Here is a 13511-nt window from a genome sequence, read left to right as displayed (position 1 = left end):
CTGCACCAGGGCAGGTAGCACAATCACACATGGACAAGCAGATGCGCCCGTGTTTTGGTGTGGTTACCATTCCACCTTAGCAGCCCACCTCTGCAGTAAATGAGTAAAAGCAGTGAACCAATTTACATACCTTGGCAGCACCCTCTCCTGTGCAGTGACAATTGATATTGAGGTCAACTGCAGAATCACCAAGGCAAGCTTTGCATTTGGCAAAGTAATGACCAACCTGTGGAACTGACATGGAATAAGCCTTGCTACAAAGCTCAAAGTCTACCGAGCAGTAGTGCTAACTACTCACTGTATGCCAGTGAGACGTGGATTGTATATAGGAGACATGCTAGGCAATTGAACCACTTCCACATGACCTGCCTCTGTAGAATTCTGAGGATCCAGTGGCAGGATAAGGTGCTTGACACTGAGGTCCTCTCCAGAGCAGCACTGCCATCAATTCCTACACTGCTGATGAAACCCCAGACATGCTGGGCAGGCCATGCTGCTAGGATGCCAGACTATCACATCCCTAAACAGGTCTTTTATGGTGAGCTGTCTAAAGGAAAGTGATCACATAGGGGACAAAGAAAGTAATATAAAGGCATGATGAAAGCCTCCTTCAAGTCCCTCGATATCGACACCACCTCCTGGGAAACCCTGGCACAAGATCAACCAACATGGTGCATGCTGATCCACCAAGGCTGTCAGACACCTGAGGCCAGAAGAACATTCATAGCAGAAGAGAAGCAAGCACTCCACAAAGCCAGATCTGCAAATGCAACAATGATGCCCACACATGTCTGCCCAACATGTGGCAGAACATTTCATGCCTGTATAGGCCTTACCAGCCACCTGCAGACACATTGCATACAGCCCACAACCCATTAGATGTCAAGTTCCTCTTCGAATATGAAAGACGAACATCATCACAGACAGATTAATAACAAGAGGAAAACATGTAACAGCCCAAACCACAGAATTCAGTCTATCAGAATCTATGGAAAACGTAATGATAAGTTCGAATTGGTTTGACTAATTCTAGTGAACACATTCCTGAAGGTAATTTGGTACCAAGCTATAAACTACTATTACTACAGGGGAATTCAGCTGCCCTTAATTGAATTTCTGGTTTATTTCCATCATTGTGTCTATTCATTCATTTCATTTTCTGCACTTCCTCAGTAAACTAAGGAGCCTATTGGAATCTCTGAGAGAAAGGAAAGCTGCTTTGGGGCAATCTCTGTTTCCTTCACCATCTCATAGTCCTAGAACAGAGATGGCGAACCTTTTTCCCCTTGGGTGCCAAAACGCATGCACGAGTGCCCACACCCATAATTCGATGCCTGTGGAGGGCAAAAACACCTTCCCCCACCCCCTGGAGGCCCTCTGGAGGCTGAAAACGGCCTGTTTCCCAACTTCTGGTTGGCCCAGTAGGCTCGTGTTTCACCTTCCCCAGGATGCAAAGGGTTCCCTGGAGCCAGAAGAGGGTAAAAACACCCTCTCCCATCCCCCCCGAAGGCTCTCTGGAAGCCAAAAACGCCCTTCCAGAGCCTCTGTTCAAGCCAAAAATCAGCTGGCCAGCACACACATGCATGTTGGAGCTGAACTACGGCAATAGCTCGCATGCCAGCAGATATGGCTCCGTGTGCCACCTGTGGCACCCGTGCCATAGGTTCACCATCCCTGTCCTAGAGATTGACAAAAACTAGCTCACAAACCTCTCTCTCTCACACACAAAGACATTTTAATTTAGCAGGTTCCTGCATTTTTCGGTCAATATAGGGAGTTAAAAGAGAGAAATAATAGCTTAAGTAAACATTTGTCAATAGAATAATTTTTCAATTCTAATAACATCAGTGATTTATTTGTGCTATTTGTATAGCATCTCTCAGGAGCATAATACCTCTACCCCCAATAATTGGAAAATATGGTATTCTCACTTATTTATAATAATTATTTTAGTATCCTTTCTCAGAGTATAGAAAATCAGTGAAAGCAAGTAATTATTCTGTAAAAAACAATATTTGGTTTTGGAATTCTTAGAGCAGTACTTTTCAAACATGTAAACTTTTGAGATGTGTGGACTTCAAACTACCAGAATTTTCCATTTAGCATACAGCATGGAAACATCTTAATCAAATAACATAATAAGGCATTAGCAGGGCATAATTTCTTTGCTTAAATTGTGCAGCTGGCAAGCAGTTTAATTTAAAAAGAACATTGTTATGATTGCTTTTCCTCCAAAAGATTGCAATTTATTTACCAAATCTCAGAAGATCCAAAAACACCAGAAATATAATAAAAATAATGTCTCCTTAAAGTGAAGTTCAGTTCTCCGTGGTTTCACAGACATGTCTATTACTGGTGGGTTGCTTTCGGTTCAACCTGCATCTAAGAACTGTTAGCAGAGGCGGTGGGAGGCATTGTGCGCATGAGCATGTGCAAGAACTGGTAGTAAAGGGTTTTAGAACCTACTACTGATGTATATGTAGTTATTTTAGCAACAATAGGGATAAGATTTCACATTGCCTTCTTTCAGTTGGGTAGAATCTCATAATGCCCTGGAGATTTCTACTAATGCCCTGTGACTGTTCTGTTCTTTCTACCAAGCTCAAGTTTTCTTTAACAAACATAAACGTATTAGGTTACAGATATAAAATGAATTATTTTCATTTTTGAATCTAACTTATTTTTCAGTTCATTAGGACATACATTCCCTCAATTTCTTTCTAAAAATCCTTGCCAGAACGGGTTGACTGGCTGGCTGCTTGTTTCCTAGACAACTGAAGGATGTGCAGAGGTTTGTTAATATTTTCTTAACTGTCTCTGGAATTGTTATTGGGCAGTGAAAACATATAGTATCATTAGATCCCTTATTTATTCTCCAGAATCAAAAGTTTAAAATATTTTCCTTTTTTTAATATAACCACATATTTTAAAACTCCCATTATTTTAAAATAGCTCAGACTTATATCAAGTTCAAGTTGCTAATCAGCAGTCTTCCTACCTACCTACCTATCACCCATCTATCTATCTGCCTTCCTGCCTGCCTGCCTGCCTGCCTATCTATGTACTTGTTTGCATTTGTTCATAAGACTTTTATTAGAATCATTATTATTATTTTATTTTATTTTATATTATTATTATTATTATTATTATTATTATTATTATTATTATTATTATTATTATTATTAATTAGATTTGTATGCCGCCCTTCTCCGTAGACTCGGGAATGATCAATGCATAAAGATTGAGTACAGTGATTTTTCTATGTAAAACAATTAAGAAAACTGCACTTGTTGCTCTGTCCAGCATTCTGCTTTTTGGAAACAACTGTCTTTTTAACAGTTAGATGGGTTGGCAGCAGTCCCAATGATAATATATGGAAATTTGAGGACAAAATTGTCTTGAGATTATTTTCTCTCCTGCATGGAGAAATCAGCTTTGGAGAGAAAATGTTTTGGCTTTTTTTCTATTGATTTTAATTGGCTGAATGTTGGGAAAAAATAGAATAATTCTATCTCAAAGGCCTTTGTGAAAAATCTAAGAGATTTTTTTTCACCATTTGCAATAATTACATAAGTAGCAGTTTACAAAACCTCAGAATTTTATTAGTTCAATTTATTATTATTCTGGGGTCATCTCACAGCAACTGTCTTTCATCTCATTCTCTGCCTTAGACAAATTTTTTTTTTGTAATGTGAGGCTTTTCACTGTTAATTAATTTTACAATTTATTTTCAGTTTTTACCTTTTCATTTTGTCTTCTGCATTTTTAAAGGTTGTTTAGTCTCCTGCAAACTCTTTGAGGATATAACATCCTCATTCGAAGTGAACAAAGAAATCAAAATATTTAAAGCAACAAAGACAATTAACATTATTTGTTGAAGTCACTTGAGTGATTGAACAAACAGGCCTCTGAAATTATACAAGCATTTTAAAGGATATATCTTGCTAAACATTGACAGCCTAGGGTTTGGTTTTTTTTAGGTTTTGCAAAAATAAAATAGGTGTTTTCAAATCACTCTTTGGAAGATGGTGCAATAATAATGTGTTGGCAAGTTTATCTTTTACCTAGTTGTTAGGTAACCAGAATATAAAATCAAACATTTCTTCAGTTATGAATATGGTATGAATGAAGTCTGATTTTAGCAGAATATATTTATACCTGGCAAAACACACAAGTACATAGATCATTCAGTAATGGGCAGCCAAAATTTTTACTGCCACACTGTGGGTGTGGTTTATTTTGTGGGTGTGACTTGATGGTCATGTGACTGGGTAGGAGTGACTTGCCGGCCATGTGACCAGCTGGGAGTGGCTTGAACGATCATCGCGAGGGCCAAAAGGCCATAGGCCAGACTGCTTCGGCATGGCACAGCTCTCCTGGCCTTGGGAGGTGGCCGCGTGAGGCTGGAGGGGAGCCGGGCAGGAGACAGGGAAGCTCCTCTAAGGTCAGGAAGGAGGAAAGAGGAAAAAAGGGAGGAGCGCACAGTAGCAGCAGCAGCAGGGGGGAAAAGAAGAGCCGAGCTGAGAACAGTAATCCAGGAAGTTACTGCCGCTGGTCAGCTGGAGCTGTGCATGCAGCTTCATTTCCACTGGTAGAACTGTGTTCCACCCCGTCCTGCCTGCTGCCCACCCCTGGATCTATTGCTGGATAATCAGTAAGAGTTGGCCTCACAGTTCTTGGACAATCTGATTTAAATGATAAAATAGCTTATTGGCTCAGCTATACCACATTGGAGGTGCTAAGAAAGAGGTTGCTGTATAACCTAGATGTACCCCTGGGCACATGTTCAGTTATAGATCAAATGAACGAATAAAAGACTTTGGTCAAACTTATTATGTCAAGCTGTAGAATGCACTTAGAAAAGTGGGAATCCCAGAACATCTTAATTTCCTCATGAGAAAACTACAGTATATATAGAGCAGGAAGCCACAGTATGCAAAAAACATGGTGAATCAGATGAGCTCCAAACAATACAAAGCTGTATGCTCTCCCTTCATTTATTCAACCTACATGCTGAATATATATTAAGGGAAGCTGGATTGGAAGATGAGTGTGGTTTTAAAACTGGAAGAATATATATCAGTAACCTGTTCCATCCTGATGATACTACAGTACAGTAGTTAAAATTTGCAAAGGATTTGCAAACCCTAGTAATAAAAGACGACAGAGCATAATAAACGCATGGCATTAAAATTAAATATAAACAAAACAAAACTATTGATATCGAGCACAATACATAGCCAGCTTTAGAATTGAAAATAAAGATATCAAAGTGGTAAATAACTTTTGCTTTTAGGATCAGCCATCAACAATAAAGGAATAAGTAGTCAACACATACACCATTGAGTAGCACTTGGAGGGACTGCAATTAGGGCTTTGAAAATATATTTAAATGCTATGATTAGTTTTTGCCTACAAAAATCAGAATCATACAAACATAGTATTGCTTGTGACACACTATGAAAGCACAAGTTGGACTTTGAAGAAGCAGGATACAAAGAGTATTGCTGCTTTACAACTTTTGTGTTGGAGAAGACTCCTAATGGACAGCCAAGAAAACAAAAATATACCCATTCAACAAATTAAGTCACATGACTAGGCTCAAATTATTCTACTTCAACCACATTATGTAAAGATCTAACTTTCTAGTGAAGAGTAGGAGAGGATGTTCAGCAGCAAAGCGGATGGATCCAATTACAGTGAAATGGCTAAATAATTCAAAGATTAAATAACAGGTTTGGAACAGATTGTCATGGAGAAAAATATATCTATATACACACTACATAAAACACAGTGCACAGTGATGCATGCTCCCACCACCCAACATCATTCATTCAGACCCCTTCACCAAAATGAGAGTGTACTTTTTATATCATTTTAAACCAAGAACATTACAATATTTACAAATTATAGAGTGATTCCAGTTTATTCTTTATACCTTGGTCTCGAATTCTACTAACCATATAACTTCTAACCCTGACCATAGTTCCCTCTAAGCTGAGCAGTGAGCAATCGCTCACTTAAAAATCATCATCAACTCAGAGTTTTCCAAGCCTGCCCAGAAGCCGAGAGGGAAAGAGAGGGAAGGAGAGAGAGAGGAAGAGAGGAAGAGAGACAAACAGATAGAAAAAAGAGAGGAAGGAAAAGAGAAAGAAAAAGAATGGGAGTAAGGAAGAGAGAAAGAAAATAAAAATCTAGTTTGAAACTAGCTCAACTATTTAAGTGGCATTTTGATATTGATAGAGTTGCCCTATTATGAGCTCACTGTTATAGACACACAGTACAGTATTTTATTTTGAAATTCTCTGAGGCAAAACAGGGTGGGTTTTTTATTTGTTTGCTTGCTTGTTTGTTTGTTTGTTTGTTTATTTACTTACTTACTTACTTATTTATTATTTCTGTGCCGCCCAGTCCTGAAGGGACTGCCGCTCAGACACTATACTTTTCCGCCCCCCCCCCAAAAAAAAATTAGAGGGAACACTGACCCTGACCCATCTTCCCATCAGTTCTTTCACTTTATTTTCACTTTATTTTCATTAGTCATATTCATCTTTATATCCATAGTTTCAAACTGAATGTGGTCTACTATGTACCAGTACCAATTTTGTATTGTCCATTTTGTTGCATCCTTCCAACCTAAAACTATTACTGCTTGGGCACTTTCTATAGCTGCTTCTTTAATTTCTCTGAATTCACCCATATCACTCCTTATTACTAATACTGCCTTCTCCTTTGTAATCTCCCATTTTATGTTTAATATCCTATTAATTTCCTCTTGCACCTCTTTCTGCACTACCATCAGCTCATTTATTCTTGATCCAACTCTTCTCTTAAACAGTTTCCATAACAATTTTAAAAAAATATTTATTTATTCATTCATTCATTCATTTACTGGATTTGTATGCCGCCCCTCTCCGGAGACTCGGGGCGGCTAACAGCAACAATAAAACAATGTACAATAATAATTTTGTACAAAATGTACAATGTACAAAAATAATATTGCTCAACTATCAGAAATATGCCATGAAAAATGTTTAGGACATGTTTTTCTTCCTAACATTCCATCTTTATTAGTCTAATAATCTTCTAATTTTACTTTACATTCCTTTTCTTCACTGCTCAATTTAATTCATCAGCATCGCCAGCCAATGAAAGCCAGTAAAAACAATGGCTAATAACTTGCCACTACTGTCAGTACAGAATATTTTAGGTTTTTAAATAACTGTGAAGTCCTTCCAAATATTATACTTGATATGGTTCTCTCCTCTTTTTAATAACCACTGAAGCACAACTTGTATTTTTTCATTTTATTTCCAACTGAGCATACTGAAACTTCCTCTCCAATTAGAAACATGCATCTAAAGCTTAGGATCTTAATTTATACATCTAATAATAAGATTGCAGTTCAGAAAAAAGTTAATGCTGAAATGAATGTGTTAATCTTTAAAGTGCTACAAGTGTGATGGAGGAAACAAAAAATTAACTGCTGGGCTATACCACATGTCAGTGAAACAAAATCTTGATGAAAAGAGTTATATAATTCAGGGTTATAAGTCTGAAACACCTCAAAATTAATCAAGAATTACAGCTAAGAAAGATAAAAGTTTGTAATTGCATTCATTATTCATTATTTCTAGATGTGGATAGTTTCTAGATTGGATAGTGGGAGATATAAAATTTGTGACATGTAGAAGACTGGAGAATATTTTTGGCTAAAAAAAATCTACAAGAAAGGTAGGGAAAAAATTTAAAGCAAAAAAAGAGATGTTTTTTTTATCCAGCTACAAAAAATGCTTGCCAAATATGAGGTATTTCATGAGAAGAGTATTCTACTACTCTGCTAACAACAGATTACCTTATGCCACCAGGCTTGAAATTTTGGGCTTTGACAACCTACAACTATGCCGCCTACGATCTGACCTAAGCTTAGTACACAGAATTATCTGCTACAATGTCCTACCTGTCAATGAATACTTCAGCTTCAACTGCAAAATTACACAAGCACATAATAGATACAAACTCAAGGTAAACTGCTTCAAACTCGATTGAAGAAAATAAGACTCCAACAATAGAATGGTCAATGCCTGGAATGCTCTACCTGACTTCATTGTTATTCATCAAACTCCCATAGCTTCAACTTTAAACTGTCTACCTCACCTCATTCCTAAGAGGTCTATAAGAGCACCAGTGTGTCTACCATCCCTGTCCTATTGTCCCCATTTATTTGTAGCCATTTTCTGTGTTCATACTCATGTTAATACCTATCTGTTATTCTGTACATGTTTGACAAAATAAAAATAACATTTAATTTAATAGCATCTTTGCAGACAGGTAGATTCATATTCTCAAGAAATAATTGGATTTTTCAGCAGTTGCATGAACACACGTAGCTGCAATCTATGGACAAAGGGATACTAGGAAATTTTCAAATATTTACCTCCTCAAAATAATCTCTAGAGAATATTTTGTCTGGATTATATAAGGGATAGCCTACTGATATTGCATTCATAAATAAAGATTAATGACCTAAACTATTATCCATTTATGAACAAATATTTTCATAGCTCATCCTTAGGCAACTGTCTGTTCTGTGGAAGGAAGAAGAGATAGAGGTTTTAGAAAAGGTTTTGGAATACTTCAAAGAACTCCACTGAAATTTCTTTTGCCTTCCTTTGAGCAACTTTAAAACAAGGTTATTTAAACATCCAAAAATATTGCCATCAGAAGAAGTAAGACTGAGCAATCTTTGAATGATTATCCCACTTTACATTTTAGAACTATGCTTTAAACATAAAAATCTAAGACAGCAAATATTACTAGATACAGGGCCTGAAATTACTACTCCTATCTCCTGTCTTTGATTTTCCTCCATTTGCATCTATAAAACCACTTTGAATTCCATACACATAATATAGATGGATTATTTGAGAACCTGGAGAGATAATGATGAGATGGTGAATGAGATGAAAAGCTTATCAAAAAGAGTTCTGTAATCCTACAGACTTTAATACTAAACCTTTTTTTTTCTGAACCAGCTTTGTCAGGCTGTTTAGTGGCATTGCTTACATGGCTTCTTAGGTTTTAGCAAAACAAAACCTAATGCCAGTTTCATATTTTATTTACAAAGAAGAAAAACATATACCAATAGGACATTTTCTTGTAATAAAAATATTGTAGCAGCTTAAAGATTATAAATATTTTTTCACACAAACATTCACATTTATGTGAAAGTAGACATAAAACAGTGTAAAATTAATTCCCACGTATCACTCGCTTTTGGGTTGATTGTATTTTATGTTAGGCTTTTATGTTTTCATAATTAGAAGTTGTAGAGCAATATTCACTGTCACAATGAAAAGAAACATCTGTGAATTCGTAGAGAACTAGTCATTCCTGAAAGAGCAGGAGATGGCAGAGATAGATTCTAAATGGTGTGTGTGTGTGTGTGTGTGTAAAGTTGTGTTACGTCCCATGATGAAAATGTATTGTGAGTTTGACACCCGTTTGCCTTGCCTCCCGAAAAAGTTTAAAAACTCATCTTTGCCGCCAGGCCTGGGGTTCCTTAGACCTTCCCCCCTGACCAATGAATGCTTAGTTTGACTGCTGAATGAATGATATTGATAGTTTTTAATTAGAATTTTAAGATTGTTTTTTAAGGTATAATTGGATTGTTATTATTGTTTCCTGTTTTTTTCTGTACATGCTGTGAGCCGCCCCGAGTCCTCGGAGAGGGGCGGCATATAAATCCAATTAAATCTAAATCTAAATCTGTTCTAGATTTTGGCAGTGCAGTCTCTGCAGACAAAGAAGATGTCATGAGACTGCATACAGGTAATCCAAGCAGCTGCTCTTTATGAATAGATTGCAGGAACTGAAGTTTTTGAGTTTACCCTGTGAGTTGAGCGACTGAGAGTTCAGGAATTTCAATCAAGCTTGCAGCCATAACGCAGCCTATATGGAGGTAAAGTTCACCTGAGCCCATTTCTTAAACAGTTTTAACTAACTAATTTACAACTGAAGAGAGAGAAGCAGGACAAGAAAATCCCACTTGGTGAATCAACATTCTTTCAGGATTACAAAGGGAAAAATGGTTTTTAAGTTTTAAAAACATTTGGCCAAAAACCCTCCAAAATCTTAACTGGAAGAAGGTTTTTAAAAGTTTTAAATGGATACAGGCATAGTTCCCTCTAAGCTGAGCAGTGAGCAATCGCTCACTTAAAAATCATCATCAACTCAGAGTTTTCCAAACCTGCCCAGAAGCCGAGAGGGAAAGAGTGAGAGGGAAGGAGAGAGAGAGGAAGAGAGGAAGAGAGAGAAACAGATAGAAAAAAGAGAGGAAGGAAAAGAGAAATAAAAAGAATGGGAGTAAGGAAGAGAGAAAGAAAATAAAAATCTAGTTTGAAACTAGCTCAACTATTTAAGTGGCATTTTGATATTGATAGAGTTGCCCTATTATGAGCTCACTGTTATAGACACACAGTACAGTATTTTATTTTGAAATTCTCTGAGGCAAAACAGGGTGGGTTTTTTATTTGTTTGTTTATTTATTTATTTAATTAATATTTCTGTGCCGCCCAGTCCTGAAGGGACTGCCGCTCAGACACTATACTTTTCTGCCCACCCCCCAAAAAAATTAGAGGAAACACTGGATACAGGATACACTTCGTTTGAACAGATTGGAATTAAAATAGAAAAATAAACTTGACTTTCTGGAGTTTTTTTGTTGCTTACTATTTAAGGAATGGAGACAACCGAGGGATGTTACAAAACAAAACCAAAAAGGTACTATCAGCCAGAGTGTGCTGTTGGCTGTAAATATAGAGATGCTGATTGTGAGCCTGACTATAACTGTAAGTACTGCTATTTGATATAAAAAAATTAAGGGCACAGGAAGACAAAATTGGGGAGGGGGGCGCGTGTTGTTTGAGAAACATTCATTTTGAAGTACTAATATTATAATGGCATCACCATAAAAGCTGTAAAATTAGTAGGGGGTAGGGATATATAGAGCAACCTGCAGTGAGAGGAATTACACATTTGATTAAAAAAATATTTGAGCAACTGAACACTAACTTAGATGATTCACGTGATACTAAAATGACGGCTTTTGGAAAAGAATGGATAAAGATTTAAAGAGGAGGTGAAATAAGAAGATGAAAAGGTCCGTGAAGCGACTTTCTGGAGATTTGAAACCTATTGGTGGAAACTTTAGAGAGTAAGACAAAAGTTATAGATGGAGAGTTGGAAAGAGAACTAAATAAATGGCTCTGTTGGAATTGAGAGAGAAGGAATTTCATTTGAGATCTAGAGCAATTCCACAGAATTTTGATAAAGATATTGGAAAAGATATAGAAAAAAGTTGATCAATTCTATACAATAAATACAAGATGATGGGAGGAAACGTTCCAAGGGATTGGTACACTTTGTAAGGAAGAAAAAGAGATCAAATTTTGCTGACTGCAAAATTATCAAGATTGAAGATTGGCAATACAAATGAAATTGTTCTTAAAGAAATTTATTGGAATCTTGCATGAAAGAAAAAAGTATTCTTTTTCCCCTGAGAGATTAATATAGATTCAATTTTAATGGGACAAATTGGAAGGTGTGGTTTTTACTTTTGAAGAAGAGAGATTTTGACTGGTTTTTATTGTATTAATGGATAACACAGCCATACAAAAAGCATTTTATCGATATTATTTAAACCTGCCTAAAGGAAGTAATGTTTACTTATTTCTTTAGCAATATCTAAAGAAACAAAATTTAGCAAGGACTACAAGGAACAGAGCCTAATTATGAATGGACTTATAACAATAAGGAAAGTTTTTGAAGCTGTAAAAAATATTAAACAAGAAAGGTAACTGGACCAGATGGATTGATAGGTTATACTATACATGTTTTGATGATGAACTTTTGCAACCTTTACAAAACATAATGAAATCAATCTTGCAAGGAATAAAGATGCCAAAGAATTGGAAAGAGACCAATGTAGCACTAAAACCAGAGAGCCACAAAATTAGACCTTAGCAATGATTTTAATGACTTTTAAATGTTGGAGGTTTCATGTTGAAAATATAGAATAGGTATAAATTCAGACTATGCCCAAAAATACCTTTGTGGCTCTTAGCACAAAAAGCATTATATATACGAGAAATAATAGAGAAAAACAAATGACTAGCTTATGGTTTAGGAATTTTGACAAGGGAAATATAAACTTAAATCAAAAGAACAAGTAGTAGCAGGGCATTTTTCCAACAATTTTTTTTTATTTATTGTCATCTGATTATTTTAAATCAGAAAGATTTAAAATAGACAAAAGAGCATATGGTTTTGAACATTGTGCCACTGAGACTGAAATATAATTGTGTAGAAATTATAATTTGTAATTATCAAAATGTAAAAATGCATTGAAATTTGAAACAGAAAACAAGTTAAAGAATTTATAAAACGTTTTGGTTATAACACACAGATTGAACAATGAATAAATATGTGGTTGAAAGAATAGAAATTTACACTGTTATAATCTTAAAGATAATTTTAGTAAAATGATGTGCTGTTGGTATATGTCGCCAGAGAAATTGACTAGAATGTATAAAGGCATCTCAATTTTATACTGCAAATGTGAACTACAAGAAAGAATATTTTATCATAGTTGATAGACTTGGAAAAAAGCTAGAAAACTCTAGATTCAAATACACATGTGATTCAGAGGATTTTAAAGATTATTAAAAACTGTCCACAATAGAGGAACGGTTGGTTAAGATGAACTTGCTGAGATGGTTAACTTGATTTCTTTGAATCATAGAAAAGATAACGTTTACATTTATTGCTGACTGGAACCCTTATTCTGAACCTGCCATAAAACTGTCAGTAATCCAAAGCAACTAGCCATGAATGTTAAAATGTTAATAATAAAGACAAGTTAAAAACTCCAAAGTCCACTTCTGAAATGTTTCATTCTCTCTTATCCAAAATAACCTCTTACCAAAATCATCAACACGCAATCTTTGCTTGCCTTTTACCAGCATGATTTGCCCATTTTATTTTCCCCTTGTTTTCAATTATCCTTAAAGAAACAATGCTTCATCCAGTTAAAACTTCCAGAAGTGACACATACAACTGCAGGTGAAATTTTTATGGGTGGTAGTGTCCGCATTTTATATTTATGCTTTTAATCGTCTATAAAGGTCATGAAAGAGGAACCCTGTTATACCATATCCAAAAATAGTTTTGTGAAACATGCCTATTAAAAATTGGCAATGCCCACAAAAAGTAGATTTTCACCTACCTTTCTTACATTCTAAACAATGTAGCCAGGTTGCTTTTCCTGCTTATTTGACCTAAAATACTCATCTTTGGTAATTATATGCTCTTTTTAGAATACATTATATATTGGCTCTATTTCTATTTGTCAATAGCATATTTTATTTTCTATAACAATTCCCATTATAAAATACCGGAACACACTTGTGATTACTACAAGTTACAACATTCCTTTATAGTGGAAATATTAT

At 35.8% G+C, this 13511-nt stretch overlaps 1 protein-coding gene across 2 annotated transcripts in view; it reads right to left on the bottom strand.

Moving 5' to 3' along the window:
- Nucleotides 1-13511, bottom strand: part of GABRB2 (gamma-aminobutyric acid type A receptor subunit beta2) — a 146683-nt gene that overhangs the window by 76564 nt on the left and 56608 nt on the right. The window lies entirely within an intron of this gene.

This window comes from Erythrolamprus reginae, chromosome 2, assembly GCF_031021105.1.
Source record: "Erythrolamprus reginae isolate rEryReg1 chromosome 2, rEryReg1.hap1, whole genome shotgun sequence".
NCBI lineage: Eukaryota > Metazoa > Chordata > Lepidosauria > Squamata > Dipsadidae > Erythrolamprus > Erythrolamprus reginae.
The sequence above is the reverse complement of the archived record's forward strand: the minus strand, read 5'-3'. Positions and strand labels throughout refer to the sequence as shown.